This window comes from Heterocephalus glaber, unplaced genomic scaffold (genome assembly GCF_053883595.1).
Source record: "Heterocephalus glaber isolate CG9 unplaced genomic scaffold, H.glaber_assembly_v1.0 deba00001608, whole genome shotgun sequence".
NCBI classification, from domain to species: Eukaryota; Metazoa; Chordata; class Mammalia; order Rodentia; family Bathyergidae; genus Heterocephalus; species Heterocephalus glaber.
In genome coordinates, this window is record NW_028258379.1 from 5,820,574 (window position 1) to 5,840,116 (window position 19,543).

Here is a 19,543-nt window from a genome sequence, read left to right on the forward strand (position 1 = left end):
AAGTAATTTTCCAAAGATCACATAGAACTCCAAATTCCTTACTTCTTATAGTTGTTTATTCAGGTAGCAGTACCTCATGATTTTTAAATTAACCAGCACTTATGACATTTAATGTAGAAAATTGATATTACAGTCTAATATTTTAAGTCAATAGTTATTTCAAGTATTTAGACCCAATTTATACTAAGCATGTACAGAGTAACAGTTCTGTGCTGCTTGTTCTATTCCATAATCATTAAAATACAGTTAAGCATCCATCTCTGGGCGTTCCACAGCAGAAACCAAACCAAATGAAAGCTACTGACCCCTCTTTCAGTAGGAGTTTAAAGCTGTGACTACCTAACCCATTTCTTAACTCCCACCCTCCCCTCCCCTCACCTCCACCAAATACTGCCAGATATAAACAAGTAGGCATCTGCCCCATTTGACTTAAGGTACTTCCTTACTGGATAAATCTGCCCTCACCCTGAAGACTACTCAGAAATCTACAACCTTATTCCATAACTAGAAACAAACCTCTAAATGCAAGCCCCTGGGAGGGCTTTTCAAGGTACAGTCTTTTGGAATTGTAATAAAAAAAAGTCAGTGCCACTTAGCAGCATGTTAATAGAGTTTTTTAAAAAAGACAGTAGCAGGATAGATTGGAAAAATCCTTAGATTTAGTCAGAAGATCTGGGTTTGACTTTCCTTTAACTTTTCTATGCCTGCTTTTCATCTGCAAAATGAGGTCTTCAGACTAGCCAGCCTCTAGGGACTCTTTCAGCTATGGCTTTTGATATTTTGCACTTATACTAAGAACGTACACAATATTCATCATAAGGATGTATATGGTAGTGAAAAACTGAAATTCATACAATGTTAATCAAAATGGAATTGATTAAACTAATGTTACATAAACTCTGTTGGATTCCATGGATTTGGACTGGACACCTGAGCTGGGCCCAACAGACAAACCAGTATGGAGCACAGTCACAGTAGCTGAACTTGGTCTGCATGCCAGGGGCCCTGTAACCGGCTAAGGTTAAGCTAACTGGAACAAATTGATTGACTAAGCAGTAGCCAGTTGCTGCACAGAAAACAATAGCTGTTGTTTTCTCTGCCTCACTTCCCTTTTTCTGTGAATGCTGCCTGATAGTGTTAGCCAGAATTCTCTGAAGGTTCTCTGGTGCTAGGAGATGCCTGATTTATGAATTATTTTTGTTTTGTTTTGCTTTGCTAAAATGAATACTTAATCTACTTAATTTAATTGGCCTATGACATTTCCCTTTTAACACCAATTATGGTAGGTATGCATAGACATAAATGATTATTTAAGTGATAATGTGGTTTTATAATTATTCATAGGGAAAAATGTCACATTATTGAAATTTCTTAAAACAGCTCCAAATAGTTTCTAAGAAAATATTTTATATGAGGAAAAACACTTGTATCAGTGTTGAGTTATTTCTATGGAAAGATTTAGAATAATTCTTATTTCCTTCCTTATTTTTCCCTGATGTATAAATGTTTTTTAAGCATAGAATATTTTCATGATAAATAAACAACAAAGCTATTTTCAAATATATAGAAACAAAAGTAGAAAGTATTAGATCTTTTCTTGTAAACCAATTTTGATAGCCAGGAGGGACCAGGGCAAGAACAAAACAGCAAAAGCTCAAGGGAAACAATGTCTAAATACTTCATCAATAACTCAGATAATGAAATAAATATGTGTCAAGAAGGGAACAAGACCTCTTCTTAATCAAACCCAGCTGCTCTCCTCTCCCAGCTGCAGCTACCCTCAGCAGGGTGAGGGGTGGATTGGCTGGGCCCATGCTCATCTTCTTACTGGCCTTCATCCCCTGCACAGTGGAAGATTAGTCGAACCATCTGACTGGTCCTTGGATCCAGTCTAAGGCTATGGAAGGAAATAATCCTAACCACTTTATGACAGATTGATCTTTATAACTTTGTATTTTGTACTACTGTGCTTTAATTATTTGAGTTTCTTAAGGATCCTAAGCAATCTTGATGATTATATGTATGATTTAAATAAGCATGAAAAAATGCAGAGCTACCATATTAGAAGGTAGATGGAATAAAATAGGGATCTATTTCAGCAAAAGAAGAATAAGTTTCCTAAATACAAAAGAGTGACTGACATTTTGACCCAAATTAAAGACTTGTGGGGTATATGTGTGTGGATGTTATGGACAGTCCCAAAGACAGTCAGCTCTGTAGTTGTTGTCATTCACAAAGTGTGGGATGTGTGCAACACCCAACAGGAGGATCTCAGTATGGGATGGGAGATTGTGGCTCACTAGTGATGCACAGTACTTGAAGGATCCTTCTGTTTCTGACTTGAATTATTAGTTCCATAGTACAGCATTTGCTTTTCACTAATTATATTATGCTTTCCATACTGAAATTAAATTCTTTGATTTGGGGGTCAGTGGTTATACAGATTAATTATCTAGTAGCTAAAGAAGGCACCTAAGAGAAGAGCTGTGCTCACAAGGAGGAGAAGAATTTTTTTTTTTGAGACAGGGTCTTAATATGTAGTTCAGGCTGGCCTTGAACTCACTATGTAGCCCAGACTGACCTCAGACTTGCAGTGATCCTCCTGCCTCAGCTTCCTGAGTGCTGCGATTACAGGTATGCATCACCACAGCTGGCTACAAGGAGGAGAATTTCTAAGGTTCAGACCGAAGCATCTGAGGAAGTCAGCTGGTCTCTACATAATGAAGTGTGGGAGTAAACAAGGAACATGATGGTAAACGGTAAGAAGAGTCACAGACAGCCTATACATAATTTAGGATAATATTCTTTAAATTATCATTTATTTTATATACCATACTCTGCTTCCTGAAGGATTTTTGAGAAAGTTCTTGCTTTTTTTTTTTTTTTTTTTTAAACAAAGCAACATCCATCCCAACTGGGAGTTTTCTTCCCAACTGGAACTTACAATGCTTGACACTTAAAAATTTCCCTTACGTTTCTTTTCTACTGTGATAGGTGTACATACAGAAAAAATAGCACTAAAGATTTTAATAATCTGCACAAGTGACTGGTTGCTTTCATTGATAAAGCTTGTTACAAATTCTAGCTCTTTTCCCCGGAAGATATGGTGACTATAGGATGATCATATATCCCTGTTTGACCAAGAAAATCCTGGCTTGCACCTGCTATCCCAACATCATTAATAGCGGTTGGTGCTGGTTCAGACAATATGTAATGACCTATTGATTAGCCACCACCAAGAGCCTTCCCAGTAAATCCCAGGATATAAAAAGTAATTTGGGGCTGGGGATGTAGCTCAGTGGCACTGCACCTGCCTTTCAAGTGCAAGGTCCAGAGTTCAATCCCCGGTACCAAAAAAAAAAAAGTAATTTGCTTTAGTAGTAAATAAACCCTTGGCAAGAGACAAATGCAAAGTACAAAGTTAAGATTACATTATTAACTACTTGCTATTTCCTGACAATCTCTACATAAATTTAAATCAACTCTGCCCTCTGCTGTCTTCTGACAGTATTATGACACTCCTCATTAAAGCTGACTGTTAATCCCGCCGATTACTTTAGAATGCTGGTTCTCAACTCACCTCACCTACAGCTTACACTAGCTTTCAAAAGTCCCCACTGCCTAAGCTCCACCCACACCAATTAAAGCAGAATCTCTGGGGCTGAGACCCAAGCATCAATTTTTAAAAGCCTCCCAGTTGGTCCCAATACAGACTCAAGGTTAAGACCTATTGTTAGGATGTCAGATCAAAAGGTCTATTGTGGTTCATTTAATTTTGCTTTTAGTTCATAGCCCAGATTATACTATACTCACAATCACGTCTGGATAAGCCTTGGAGATTTGAAGAAAAAGATGAGTATTTATCGGGACAAATCTACATTACTACTGGGAAAATGGTGTTTTTAAAAAAACCTTCTAAAGGTGGATGCTTTCTTGGGGTATAAAAATACTTTTCTACTTATAATGATGATGTGGATGGTACCTTAGCAGAACATTCGTTCATTCAGCCACTAGCTTTGATATCACAGCTCAGACTGAAGTATCTGCTGAGCAAGCTCCAGGATGGCTGAGAAAGTCAGACCAAGGCATGGGGACAAATGTAGAGCCCACTGAGTTAAGTAACAGCTTCCTTTTTCTCGAATGTTTAGAGACTCGTTAAAGGCATTTATCATATGGAAAACCCACTGATGTGAAAGCCCAGGAATTCTGCTGAAGTGGAAGTTTTACAAATTAGAACATTAACTAAATTAAGTCACTGGGAAGAGCTAGTGTCAAAGGGAATCAGAGAAAGATATAGAAAAATCATTAATAATTGTCAAGGGAAAGAGGGAGCTTTTGCAGAAAACTAACCAAGAAACAAATTTTTAACAGTAAGCCCAGTTCACTTCCCACTCACGTATTCTAAAGTTCACCAGTTGGAGCTCATGGATCCAGTGTCGGAGATCGGCCCTATTAGAAGAGCAAGCCACAACCTCTTTTCAAAATAGTCAGGGATTTTTAGTTGTTTATTTTGAGTCAGGATATTATTATGTTGCTTAGGCTGGTTTAGAATTCATGGGCTTAAGCAATCTTCCTGCTTCAGCCTTCAGAGTGCTAGAACTACAGACATATGTCATAGTGTCAGGCTCTAATCAGGGAACTTTTAAAAAAGTATTGAATAAGCTGGGTGGTGGTACATGCCTGTAATCCCAGCACTCAGAAAGCTGAGGCAAGAGGGTTGCTTTGAATTCAAAGACAGCATGGGCTACATAGCAAGACTCTCTCTCTCTCTCTCTCTCTCTCTCTCTCTCTCTCTCTCTCTCTCTCTCTCTCTCTATATATATATATATATATATATATATATAAAATGTCACCATGTGCCTGCCATAATACTAGATCCTCAGAGGGATCAGAGATGAGGGCTGTTTTGTTCTCAGGCTGCATCTACTGTAGCAGCGTGGAGACAGAGTATACAAATAACTCTAATATAAGGCAAAATTTGCCAAATGCCATATAAAAGTTAGAAACAAAATATTTTGCAAGGCACTTTTTTTTTTTTTTGAAGCAAGGTCTCACTATGTATAGTTCAGGCTGGCCTCAACCTCACTATGTAGCCCCAGGCTGGCACTGATCCTGCAGTGATTCTCCTGTTTCAGCCTTCCAAATGCTGGGATTACAGACGTGTACCACCACACCTGGCTCATGAGATCATATCTAACTACTGTTTTCATAGGGAAATTTCACTTGGCTACTCCAAAGTAACCCCTTCTTTTTCATGCCTGTAAATCAGTTTGAACATAAGAAAATTGTAGAAATTAAGACAGAAAAGGTAAACCAAAGCCATACTTAAAACCCAGGTGAGAAACCTATACCTAGTTCAGTTGACAATGGGGATCTACTGAAGGCTTTCAGGCAGCGCACAGATAGGATCAGCACTGTGCTTGAGATTGAGCCTGGCGGTGGTGTGCAGGATGTCAGGAGAAGCAAGTGACAGGAGTCAGGCCATTACAGCCGTCAAGGGGAGAAGCCTTTGGGTCCTGAATGAGGCTGGTGGCCAAGAAAGCAGGACGTAGGATGTGGAGGGTTTTAGAAAACTCTAAAATAAAAACAAAGCAAGCCAACAAACTCCTCAGTATTTATGCATTTCTTTTGGGGTACAAGGGATCAAACCTAGGGACTCACACATGCTAGGCAAGCTCTCTACAGTGAGTACTCAATACCCTTGGCCTGCTCCTCTGTACTCTAGAGATATCCTCTCCTAACCTGAATATCTCCCCTGATTATGGATACATATTGTTCCTGCCTGTACAATAAAGGGCTCCAATCTGGGTGTGATGGCACAGGCCTTTAATTCCAGCACTCTGGGAGGCTGAGGCAGGAGGATTGCAAGTCTAAGCCCAGCCTGGGGAATTTAGCAATCTAGTGAGACCCTGTCTCAAAATAAAAAATGGGCTGGGAATATAGCTTGGCACAAAGCCCTATGTTTAATCCTAAGTACAGAAAAAGGGGCCCGGAGGGTTCCAGCTACATGAAAGAGGTTAGGTCAATTTTAATCATCTGTTGATGACTACCTGTTGAATCTTTTATCAGTCTTTTTCCCATCTGTGTTTTCCTCTTCCCTTGCTTTAAGAAGTTTCTTAGAATTCAAAGAAAGGTCCCATGAAGAATTTTGAAAACCTGGAATTAATTCTAACCAAATAAAGTTATCATCTACTGTTCAATACAGAGCATATAATATCCTTAAAAACAAAATCCTTAATCCCAACTAGTCCTTGAAATTTCGTCTTTTTTCTTTTTCTTTCTTTTCTCCTTTTATTTATTTATTTTTTTGGTACCAGGGATGGAACTCAGATCCTACCGCTTTCAAGGCAGGCGTCGGAACCACTGAGCTAAATCCCCGGCCCTACTTTTTTTTTCTTTTTGAGACAGGGTCTTGCCATGTAGTTCAGGTTGACCTTGAATCTGCTATGTAGTCCAAGCTCGCCTCAAACTCATGGTTATTCTACTGCCTCAGCCTCCCAAGTGCTAAAATTACAGCCATGCACAACCATACCCAGACTAATCTTATTTTTCTCTCCCTTCACTGCCAAATTTCTCACAAGATCAGTCTTCATTATTTCCCTTGACCTACTCCTCTCTTAAACCTTTAGGCCATGGAACCCACCTCTACAACTACAACAAAATTGCAACCCCCAAAGGCCCCAGTGTCACCCTCCCTGGCCAAAACTATGACTTTTCTCATCTCTGTCCTCCTTGATCTCTCTTTTTTTTTCCACTGTTAGAATAACTTTAATTTATCTTGCATTTTACAGAAGTTTATGAACGATTTTAAAAAAGCACCTCCTTACCCCATCTTGTTTCTCTGACAGTTGTTAAAGTAGGTAATAAGTATGTCAACAGCTTGAGCTTCGGCAAGGGTTTCAGATCAACCAACCACTCGCCAAAGAACTTGGCAGCTTTTCTATTTTGTTTTTAATACAATGATGTATCCACTCTGATGGTAAACCTGTCCAGCCAATTCCTCAGAACACGCTTTGCAAAATCAGTGGTGATTAGCAAATTAGTTGGCTTTGGCACGGAGCTGTGCTTGCTTGCCTGTGACAGCCTGGAAGCCAGTTTTGATACTGGCAACAGAGCATCGAGAATGACAAGTTTCACACTGTAAGAAATAGAGCCGGGTGTCCTTCTGCAGAATTGTGTCCGGTGATCGGCATGTGTGACAAGTGACATATTCCTTGATATAGCTCCTTAAGACATTTTCTATCTGTTTCTGTTGGAATCTTCCTTTGATTACAAGTTGGTTATTACCATCTATAGAACTGTTTGTACCCAATTCTGCCAACAAAAATGCAAGGAGATGTTTGGGCTGACGATGTAATAGTTTACAGATATCTGTAAAGTTGACAAAAGAAGTTTTCTTGGTTCCTACTTGGACGACCTGTGGAAGTTTCACGATAAATTTTCTTTTTTCTCCAGCAACCATATCTGGATTCTTTTCCCTCATGATGTTGAACACTCGAGTCAGTAGCTCTTCATACATGTAGTCTCTCTCTAAACCTGCCCAAGCAGAGCCTGTCTGGTTACTGAATGAGATACCATCATCTTTTTTGCTGTCTTCTTCTAAAGCTTCTTCTTTTTCTAGTATTTCATCCTCGTCTGGGAACTTGACATTCTTCTTTTTCTTCTTTTTATTGCCAAGCATAATATCAAGGTCATCCTCTGGTTCAGCTGGCTCTTGGATATCACTTTCAGTCTTAAGATCCTTTATACCCTCTTCAGCTTCATCAATATCAAATATCTTTTTTGTTTTTTTCTTCTTTTTCTTTTGATTAAAGAAACTCAAGTCATCTAGATCATCAGAAGCATCTTTCTGCTTACTGTCCTCTTCATCAGCTTCCACATCTTTGTCTTCAGTTGGTTCTGGCTCCACTTCTTTTGTTTCTGAGGGCTGGGTTTCTTCTGTCTGAGCATCCCCTTCCTCATCTAACATAAAGGGCTTCTTCTTCTTTTTCTTCTTGCTCATAGTAGGATCAAAAAAAATCCATCCCAGGACATGGCTGCAGCTCGAGTGGGCTCAGCAAGGATGGGAAGTGAGACAGGTCAGCCCCAGGCCCGGAGTCAGCATTGCTCTTGCAGATACAGTCCTAAGAACCACACTAGGCTCTTACATCAGTGAAAGGAGAAGATACCCTGCCCTCCTCTCAAACATTGGAATGCCTCCTTGATCTCTTTCTACCTTTCGATTTTGTAGATCAACCTCTCCAGCTTTCTTTTCCTTGGTCCCCTGGATTCCATACTGCTCTGTTTCCTTCTACCTCTGGGACCTCTCCCCTCTCTGCTATCACTGCAAGCTGCATTCTTGCCTACTCTACAAAGTGTCATTGCCACCCAAGTGACCGCCCTGGGATCTCTTCTCTGCTATTCATGACCTTTTCATTCAGTATCCCACAGAACCCCTTCATTCACATCTCTAGCCACGACCTCCTGTCTTAGCTTTAACCTAATGATTCCTGCTGGACATTTCCAGATGGATGTCTCTATCTTACCATGTTGGGAGCAGATCTCATCTTTCTCCCTAAAGTTAACTTCTCAACTGTCTCATAGGACTGATACCATCAATTTATCAGTTATACAGGTTTGAAATTTTGAGTAATTCTTTCTCTTTTTTTTCACATGAGGTCTTGGTCTTGGACTTTTGGGCTCAAGTGATCCTTCTCTGTCAGGGGCAGTGGGCTGAAGGGAAGCTCGGTCAGGTGAAGTTCCCCCAAAAAAAGAAAACGCGCAGAGCAGAGATTACAAAAAAGTCGAACCAACTTTAATTTCCAGCATCAGGGCAGCATCAGAGCATGAGAGTTGGAGCTGCGGCTCTAGAGCTCAAGAGCTGCATGTCTTTATCAGCTTTTCTGAGACACAGGAAGACAAAACAGCCACTTGACCTTGCATAGCCGTGTGGTATATGCGTGGTCGTCTGTGCTGATTCATTATTATTATAACAAACTCCATCATGGGCCTGTGCTAAATGACAGACTTGTGTCCTCAGGTGCCCTCTGATGTCCACAGATGCCTGGGCTTTGACACATCTCACAGCTGCCTCCTACACCACCTCAGCTCCCAAATACCTGGGGCTACAGATGTACACCAACATGCCCAGTGACTCAGTCTCTCTCTCTCTCTCCCTCCCTCCCTCCCTCCCTCCAGTGCTGGGGACTGAACCAGGGGTCTTGTGCTTGCGAGGCATGAGCTACAGTCCCAGCCCAGAAATCCTGGTTCATCCTTGATGGTTTCCTGTCTTTGCATAGTTGGCCAGTGGGAAACTCTCAATCTGCCTTTTCAGCTCTCAAGAGTCTGCCTCTTCAGAGCCCTTCCTTCTGCCGCCACTGTGCCTCAGACTCACCACAGCTCGCCTAGGCATTTCCAGCACTTTTTAAACTACTTCTCCTCTGTTTTCTTTTCCTTTCAACACATTGAACAGTTTAGTTGGAAATATTAATCTTCCAAAAACATTTGGTTGTAGGTATCATTTCTTCCTTAATCCCTTTGATTAGATTCCTATCACCTAAAAGATAAAATTTAAATTTCCTTAGGTGGCATTTACTATCCTCCACCATCTAATCTGTGCTGATTTCTGTTCTTGTCTTACACATGTTCTCTTCTCCAGCTGAAGCAATTTTCTAATGGCTCCTCAAACATGTCCTACCTTAGAACTGACAGTTCTATGATCCAGAGGGTATCATTCGGAGAGAACATAGTATGAGCAGTCTGCATCCCCCTAGAGTTGTGTCTTAGCCGGCCTTCATTCCCATGTCTATATTGGTATGTGTGGATTTTTTTGTTGTTTTGTTATTTGAGGCAAGGTCTCCCTTTATAGTTCAGGATGGCCCTGAACTCACTATGTAGCCCAGGCTGGCCTTGAACTCATGGTGATCCTCCTGCCTCAGTCTCCTGAGTGCCACCATGCCCGGCTGTATGTGCTTTTTGGTGGTGGTGATATTGGGGTTTTGTTTGTTTGTGTTTGTGTTTGTTTTTGTGATCCTGGGTTGTTGATGGAGGGTGTCTTGTTTTGAGACAAGGTCTCACTGAGTTGCCAAATTGCCCAGGTTGGTCTCTAAATTTCAGTCTTCCTCCCTAAGTCTCCCAAAGTGCCAGGATTATAGGTATGCACTACCATACCCAGCTATTATCTGTGTTCTTGATGTCTCCCTGTAGGCTTCTCTCATTTTGCCTATGTCTAGCTCTTCCTTCAAGGTCTGGCTTAAGCTCCACCAGTCCCACAAATTCTCCACCAACTGCCTTAGCCATTGATAATCACTCTCTCCTTAATTCCCAGACTATTGGTCTGCATATATGATGAGTGTGTAATGTAACACCCAAGTCCGTATATATGATGAGTGTTAAAGGGGGCACAGTTATTCTGAACTGTAAGCTTGGCATTAACTTGGACTGTCCAGGATAATATAATAGTATTCATTTGGCATTCAGTGTGTTTATCTGGCAGGGTTTGTTTGTTAAAATATATGTATGCAAGTAAATGTACACATCCTATCTCATCAAAACAGTAAACCAGGGCCAGGGATTTAGCTCAGTGGTTCCGGTGCCTGACTCTCAAGTGCGCAAGGTCCCAAGTTCGATCCCCGGTACCAAAAAAAAAAAAAGACAGTAAACCATCTGAGTGTGCATCATATATTCTCACCTGGCCAGTGTCTTACACTCATGATACACTAAAATCTGCTTGTTCATAATGATGATACCTTTAATATTTAGGAATGAAATATGGGTTAGAACTAAACTTTCAAAAGCAGTAAATTCACTACTGGATTATCATTTTGGTAGGGAGTCAAAAAACCCTGTGTCCTCAGAAACAGGTATTGACATAAAAATATCCTCAAGATTTTGGTGCTGACTGGGTTGTGACCACCGATACAAGGTTCTGGCTTGTTGCCTTGTTGCTTAATGATGTCCACTGTCTCTAACTCAACAGCGCCTTCTTTCCCAGCCCCAGCCAGGGGGGTTATGTAAATTACATCAAAATAAAACTATATCTAAGCAAATGCTGCTCTGGTTAATTAACCAGAAACTAATTTTGGGAAGTTTTAGTTTGACTGACTTATTTTGTGTAATGGTCATCTGGCACCAGTTCAGCATTATAGCATCCTTACTAACTAAGCTACTAGCAACCAAAGGAGGAGAAGGAAGACCTAAGAGGAGAAAAAAGATGCCAGACCTGGTGGCTCACACCTATGATCCCAGCACTCAGGGGGCTGAGGCAAGAGAATTGCTTCAAATTTAAAGGCCAGCCGGGGCTACATAGTAAGTTCACAGTCAGCCCGAAAAACATAGTGAGACTCTGTCTACCAAAAACAAAACAAAACAAAACAAAAAACCAGCAGACTGTGAAGACAGCTTAGGCTCTGAAAATAAATGAAAACACAAACTGAAACATGAAAGCCATGTGGGAGAGAGATAATTGGGACAGAATTGTCTCTCTGGAGTAAATACTTGACAGAACAATGCTGCTAAAGGGCATCAGGTCAAAACTGAAGAGGGGCAGAGTGTGAGCCAATGGTGAAATGCTCCTGAAAGGAGAATCAACAGTTTAGGCCTTATTAAAACCCCTCCTACCATGTAGGTGGCTGGACATTGGTAGCATCCATCTGTTTTTACATGGGATAATAATAAAAAGATGTTAGACTACTGCAGTCTCAGTAAACACAGTAATCTATTGATAGGTTCTCTAAATATTCGCCAGGGTTTGATAAAAATGCTCCTTGGAGAGATGACTCCCTAATGTTCTTACTTCTAGGAACTTTACAAAGTTTCTTTCCTTGCAGTACCAGGGACTGAACCTGGGACCCTCACATTGAGCTATAACTCCAGCTCTTTTTAACTTTTATTTTGAGACAGGGACTTTCTAAGTCACTATATTGCCCAGGCTGGGCTTGAACTTGCAATCCTCCTGCTTCAGCCTTCCAGAGTGCTGGAATTGTAGGCCTGGCTTCTAGGACCTTTTTATACCCAGTTCCCTCTGGGGTTACTGAACGTATGACATGACCTCTTGGAGTTCCCAAGCCCTTTCTTGTTTTGAACCTAAATGAAGTCACTATCTGCATTGGAAAGTTGAAGCTGCGAATAGGCAACTTCAGGATGAGGACCCCAATGACACAACTAACTTCTACTATGCCCCCCTCATAAGGATTCTACCACCTTTCAACATTGCCATACTGAGGACCAAGCTTCCAGCACATGAACTTTCCTTTCCTTGTGCTGGTGATTAAACTCAGGGCCTTGCAGGTGCTAAACAAGCACTCTACCACTGAGCTACATCCCAAGCCCTAGCGCATGAACTTCTGGGGGATACAATCCAACCATATCCAAAATCATACCATTACGGATCCAATAATCTATAAAAGAGACACACAAAATACTGTAAAGAACCAGTTGAAGACAGGAAGGTGTTGCTAAACTTCCAGGAACAAGGTGACAAACTGAACTCTAAGTTTACAGATAATTTTCTAAAGTGTAAGGAGGTGTTAAATCAAATGATATTAGGACATATTGCTCCCCTTGCCTTAGGCAGAATCTTCCTTCTGGTGCATAATGAAAACATGACTTAGGGCCGGGGATTTAGCTTAGTAGTTTCTCTGCCTGCCTCGCAAGCACAAGGACCCGAGTTCAATCCCCAGTACCAAAAAAAACCAACAAAAAAACATGACTTAGCAATAAATTCTTGGTGATTTATCAAAGAACAGGATATTGGATTTAAAAATTTTCAACCAAAATTTCTACTACAAAAAACATTTTTTGCTGTTTTCTTTCTGAAAAGCAAGGATGTAGCGTGAACAACGTCTGACTAGGACAGGTGAGATGATTGCTTTTGGCTGCAGAATTTGGCAGATGGCACTGGGGTACATGAAACTGTGTTCAGTTTTGTAACCAATCCAAAAATCTTCTCTGGGCCGGGGATTTAACTCAGCGGCACTGCACCTGCCTGGCAAGCACAAGGTCCTGAGTTCGATTCCTGGTACCAGCACAAATCTTCTCTGGAAATATAGGAGGCTCTCTCCCTTAACCTGCTCTTGTCCTCATTCCTAGTCTCCTTGGAAATCATTCCTTTTGCTGTCAGTGTGTATGTTTTTTGGTGTGCTTTTATAGTCTTTTAATGCATACAAGTGGGATGAACCACTTTGGATTAGAGAGATACCCAAATGAAGAGATTTGTATATGCAGGACAGACTTGTGCACTTTTTAGGCAAAAATTAGGTGTTCCTTCATGGGATTTCTAGGAACACTGCCTGCACTTTGTGAAAAATATGTAGTGTTCACCTGTGACAAGCAGAGTTTATTAATTTCATGAGGCTATTAATTTCACACACCCTCTTAGGGCAAGTTAAGAGTAAGTCTGCTGCTTTCACCCCTTGCCTGGTTTCATTGTATTGTATGCACAAACACTATGGTATAGGTGTATACAGAAACTCAGAATGGAATGAAGCCTATGAGTTCCCTCTGGCTTATGAAGAGTTATTTATTGATTAATTTTATGGTAGGGCTAGTCTGGATACTTTTATAACAATTGCATGTTATTAAAACAATGAAGATTCGAATGGCTCCCTTTTGAAGGACGTTTTCTTTATGTGGTAAAATGTATGAAGAGTCTTAATTAGATGAAGATCACTGGATTCAGGAGTTCACTCTATCTTGTTCACATCACCACTAAGCATATTATCCATAAGCTATTAACTGACTGCATGACATTATGTGACATAATGTACTTCTTATTGAATTTACCAACATTCTTTTTTTTTATTTTATTTTTTTAGTTTTTTGAGACAGGGTCTTACTATGTAGTTCAGGTTGATTTTGAACTTACTATGTAGCCCAGGTTGGCCTGGAACTCAAGGCAATCCTCCTGTCTCAGCCTCCTGAGTGCTGAGATTACAGATGTGGGTCACCATGCCTGGCTATTCTTCCTTTTATATATAGTGGCATTCCAGCTTTAACATTCTCTCCTTTTTTTTTGAAAGAAGGTCTCACTAGCTCATGCTGATCCTCCTGCCTCAACCTCTCAAGAGCTGGGAGTACAGGTATGCACTAGAATGACCAGTTTTTCCTTTTTTACAAAGTTTAACATTCAAACTTTTCTCTTGGAAAAATCCTTCAGGAGTTGATTTTTGTTGGAATTTTAACTGTAAAATACAGATTTATCTTGTATCTATTCAAGAAAATGGAAAACAAAGCTGCTGGTGCTATTTATTTAATTATCCTTTTAAGGATATAGGTCAATGGCATTTTCAACTGGATCTCTGTCATTTAAATTATGGGTGAAATAACTGATTAATACATATACTGTAAAACCAATAGATCTTGGTTATACAATAAAATATCAATTTATGGGCAGTCTGAATCAATTATGTTGAGTTTACCTTATTAATAAAAATATCAGTGGATCCAGTGTAAAATTTTATAGTACTAAATGTCAAGCCTGTGAATTTTGTTCTGTAACTTTAAGTAAATTTATGATAGTGTTCTTGAGCTGTTAACACAATACATGTATCTTGTGAACTATGAATTTTCTGGTTAAATATTCCATGCTATATAAAATACTGAGCACTCACCATGTATCAGGACTTATGCTCAGAGCTAAGAAATGAACACCGCTCTCAAAGAGTTCACAGTCAAGCGGTGGCTGTGCATTGGGTAATAAGAGAATGAATGAAGTGTCATTATGGGGAACTGATACCCAGTCTTCATGGAAGAGGTGATGTTTGCGCTGTGTGTGAGAGGCTGAGTTCAATGGGCAAAGAAAAGGCCATAATGGGCAGAGGAAATAGCACACTAAAAGCTAGAAAGGAGACTTGTCAGAATTTGGTGTGTTTAGGGTCATGAGAAATCTGACTAGACTAGAAACAGAAAGTGTGCAGATAAGGAAAGAGCAGCCCAGGTGGGAAGCAGTTGCACTTACTATGACTGGGGCAAAATTTTAAAAGGCTTTGAATGCAGTGTTGAGGAATTTGATCTTTATCCTGAGGGAACAGGGAATTGTGGGGCTTTTAAGGTTGTGACATAATGAGATTTATAGGAACTGTTACATTCCCGGCACCGTCTACTGTAGTCATTTAATAATATGTCTCAGTTCTCTCACACCTCACCATGTACATTCTCATTAGTTCTCAAAGAAGATTTTGTAAAGAGAAAGAAGTACAAGCAACCAGAAGCAGTGTTGAGAACCTGTTATTAGTTGTAAGACCAAAGTAGCACTTACAAAGAAAGCTCCCTGCTTCTTTATGCCCTTAGTAATTTCCCAAGTCTTTCTGGAGGGTCCTGGCCATCAGCTCTCTCCATTGCTCCCTTCTGCTACTCAACAGGCTCATTACATCTTTTCAAGCATTCACACACCACCTGTACAAAATCCCCCATGTACCCAGCCTTATATTGTCCGATTCAGCCAGACAGATTCCCATATCCAGCAGGTTGTAGTCATTACCAGTTTCCTTTCCTAATTTAGGAAATTAATTTGCCTCTCTTCTACCACCTCAGACTTAAGGCCAGAGTTATTTTTAACACCCTTGAATCATAGGAAGATACTCATATATCTAAAACCTGTGAATCATTTTATAAAGCAATCTTGAGAGGGAAGAACAGTTATTGTTTCATTCTTTTACAGATGAGAAAATCGAAGCTTAGCCAAGGAACAACTTTCATTATGATCCTCCTGTTATTAAGATACAATTAGGACCAGAATTAACATTTTAACTCTAGGTAACCATGTTTTTCCCCAAATATTCCTGGCAGTTCCTAAGCATTCTTTTTCCATTTGAAGTCAAAACTCCTCTTTTCCACATGGCTCAGGTTCCTTAATTCCTGTGGATTTTATGCCTACCTCACCTTGGAGTAACCCTCCATCTGCTTTTACTCTGCAGGATGATCAGGAGCTGCTTGGCTTCCCTCTCTTTACTTTTCCAACTTCTTTAAAATCTCCAAACTCCTTTACCCTTCAGAGTCAATATAGGTGGAAAAGAAGGTCTGTTCTAGTATACTGAGGTGTACTTTAGGGAGAAAACCCACAATAAAATAACAGTGTCTAATACCCAGTTAAATCTTAATTATTAAATCCACTCCAGTCCACTCAAGATTTGACAGAGAGTATTTCCTTAAAAGAGATTTTGACATATATCATGAACATGTTATATGGAAATGATCATCTACACTTGAAAATAAAGTGAAGAGAGCTGAAGAAACTGGAAGAAGAAAGGGAAATGAAGGCGATCCCACTAGATGCCATGTGTTTGAAATACCGAAGTTAACAATTGGAATAGGAAAAAAATCACCCAAAGCAGCCCTTCAGAATCCTAAAGGGATGGAGAAAGTCCAACTAGGCCACTGAACTAAGAAAACAATCAACAACAATAAAACCCTGTAGGCCCTAAACTTTTAGGAGATCTGGTGTATCTGTCCTTAGCCAGGTTCACCTGTAGCTAATTCATTCACACTAGGCAGGTGACACCAGGGAAAAACAACCAGACTCATATTTCACACTTTCCTTGAGAAAAAAATGACATACATCAAGCAGGTGAGCTTCCTTCCCTCCATCTGTGAGACTGGTCTGAAAATGTCACCTTGAAGACCGGGGTGGGGATGGGGGAGGGCATTTTTTAATCATTTTAAACAAAAAGATGGAGAGGAGAGATATGATCAGCCCTGCATCCTTCCAGCTTCTTTGCTTTGGGCATCATAAGAAGCAAAAGAAAAAAGGTAATAGAAAGAAATATTAGAAAGCAATTCAGGAGTCTAACACTCTGACACTTTGGGCATGTAATAAAGTTTGTTTAACATTTTGCCTGTTTAAAAAATAAAAAATAATTAAAGGAGATTCAAGCTGCACTCTTTAGTGGAAAACCTTAATCTTGCCCCAGGGATGTAGTTTAGCAATTGAACCAGCAAGTAATACTATTTTAACATTAAAAGTTTCCTAAATTAAAAAAAATTTTTTTTTAAAGTTTACTAAATTGATTCCATTTATCAAAAGACAATCTCATGTCCAAGCACATGGGTATATTTGATGTACACTACTGACATCACATGTTTTTAAAGATTCATATGGGCAGGGTATTGTCTCAAGAAAGTTCTAGTAGATGATCTTACAGGATTCCTGCAACTTTATTTTATATTACCTTATATAGGTAATGTAAGAAAAAAGAAAATAAATTTTATTAGTGTTTTATTTATTTTAGACCATTACCTGTTCATTCCTTTAGGTGCTAATCTCTTGCTTTGTAGCCTCTATTTTTCTTTCTTTTACCCATCACCCTTGTATATGTTTAAATTCCTATTATTGCAATCACACTTCAATTTCTGGTCCTGCCCACCTCCTCCCTCCAGTCTTGTTTGCTGCCTCTCTTCCTTGAATGTGGCTAGATTTGAATGGAGGACTTTGCTGAGTGGACAGCACTTAGTCCTTTAACTTCTGAGCCTGTGAATAAGATGACTGTTTTTCTTTTTACTTGCTCATTTTAATGATAAGACACAATATTCCCTGGGAAGGTAAAAAGACACTTGTAAATATGTAGATTGTGGCTCATGCCTCAGAATATGAAATCAGTTCATGTCAAATGACATAGTCTTTGAGCTCTGTGACTCAGTGTGAGTTTTAATTTACCTAATATTGTTTTTGTCATGCACCTTTTTTACTAGTAATGAGGCAGAAAGCTATACATCTCCCCCTTGTGGTTCCTGTTAGTGTCTGTCTTTCTGTATCTAATTTCTTCCAATTCCAATCAATCCCAATAAGATGCTGCTAAAATAATCTTCAACCACAACTCTGCATCACTCTTTTGCTCACACCTTCATCCCTCCCCATCACCTGCAGAATAAGAGCCAAACTCCTTGGCCCTGTCCACCTGAAATTCTTTTATATTATTTGCTTTTTCAAATCCTATGCACTCTTCAGGATCCAAACTCCTCTTGCCCAATCACCCATCTGGGAGTAGCCTTTCCACTTTGTCTTCCTACGCCACAGTCTGCCAGCAATTAATTATAGGGATCTGTGCTCATTTTACCTCCCAGACCATGTTGTGAGAATCGGGATAGTAGGAACAGACAGTGCCATTTTCAGCTTCCTGTTGTCCACACGGTTCTTTGCACACATCAAATGCATTCAGTAAGTATCTATAGAATTGAGTAAAGTAGGTTTAAGGGAGGGCAGGGGAATGGGGAAAAAATAAGAACCAAGATGGATTATGTAAAGGTGCAAATTTCCAATGATGAATGTCATTATATTGTATACCTTAAATGTATGAATAAAATTAATTTAAAAAAAGAATTGAGTAAAGTAGATATAATGGTTAGTAAAAGTAAAAGCTGTTGTTAGACTTTAAAAACAGAGAAGAAAGTTAAAGGTGGGTCAAGAGGGAGAACTGTGTAGACTAACCCTGTCTAATAGGAATAAAATGAGAGCTACACATATGCTTTAAAATTTTCTAGTAGTCACATTTTTTAAAAATGTGCAATTGCAGCTATCTGTCAATGTAAAGTATGAGAAAAAAACTAAAAAATGCAATTGTTTGTTAATTCAATCTTTTTCTGTGTAATATTTCTAAGTCAGACTTTATTACATTCCTAGAATTCAGTTTGATATACCAAGAGTAATAATGATATTTGCTTTACTTACTGCGTGTGGGGTTAAATATTCAAGTACATTAAAACAAAAAAGTTCAATTAACATTAATAATATATTTATTTAACTTAATGTATCAAAACATTATTTTAATATGTAATCATATAAAAAAAATTGAGCTGAAGTCAGGCGTAGTGGTGCACACCTGCAATTCCAGCACTACTGGGAGGCTGAGGCAGGAGAATCACAAGTTCAAGCCCAGCCTGGTCAATTAGCAACTTAAGGAAGCCCTGTCTCAAAATAAAAAAGGGAGGGGATGGGAACAACAAAGGTCCTGGGTTGAATCCCTGGTATCAAGGGGTGGGAGGAGTGGTGTCAATCCCCGGTATCAAGGGGTGAGGGAGGGATGGAGGTGTTGAAGGGAAGGCAGGGGAATGGGGAAAAAATAAGAACCAAGATGGATTATGTAAAGGTGCAAATTTCCAATGATGAATGTCATATTGTATACCTAAAATGTACCAATAAATTAATTAAAACATAAATGATTGATTGATTACAATCATTTGAGATGTTTGACATTTTTTTCTTACTGTTTTTCATATCTAGTGTGCATGCAACATATCTCAGTTTAAACTTGCCATATTTAAAGTGCTTGATAGCTTTTGTGGCTAGTGGCTTTGTTGTTAGAAAGAAGTTGAGCTGAAAATAGGAACACCATCTTAGTCCTAGCTGACTACTGAATAGTTCTGGTACATAGACAAGACTTTCAACCACTTATTTTCTTCCTTCCCTCATCTGAAAAGAGGAGACACACTTTTCTCACCAATGGTACAGAAATATAATTGCACCAAATTAGAAACCTAAATGAGGGCACTTGTAAAGGTTGAAAATGTCATGCAAATGAGAGTATTATAATTATCCCAAGAGTAAAGTCAACTCTGGTGGCACTCTGGTGGC

At 39.5% G+C, this 19,543-nt stretch overlaps 1 pseudogene; it reads right to left on the reverse strand.

Moving 5' to 3' along the window:
- Positions 1–6,972: 6,972 nt before the first annotated feature.
- On the reverse strand, positions 6,973–9,124 carry LOC101700698 (eukaryotic translation initiation factor 2 subunit 2 pseudogene; annotated as a pseudogene).
- Positions 9,125–19,543: the final 10,419 nt, after the last annotated feature.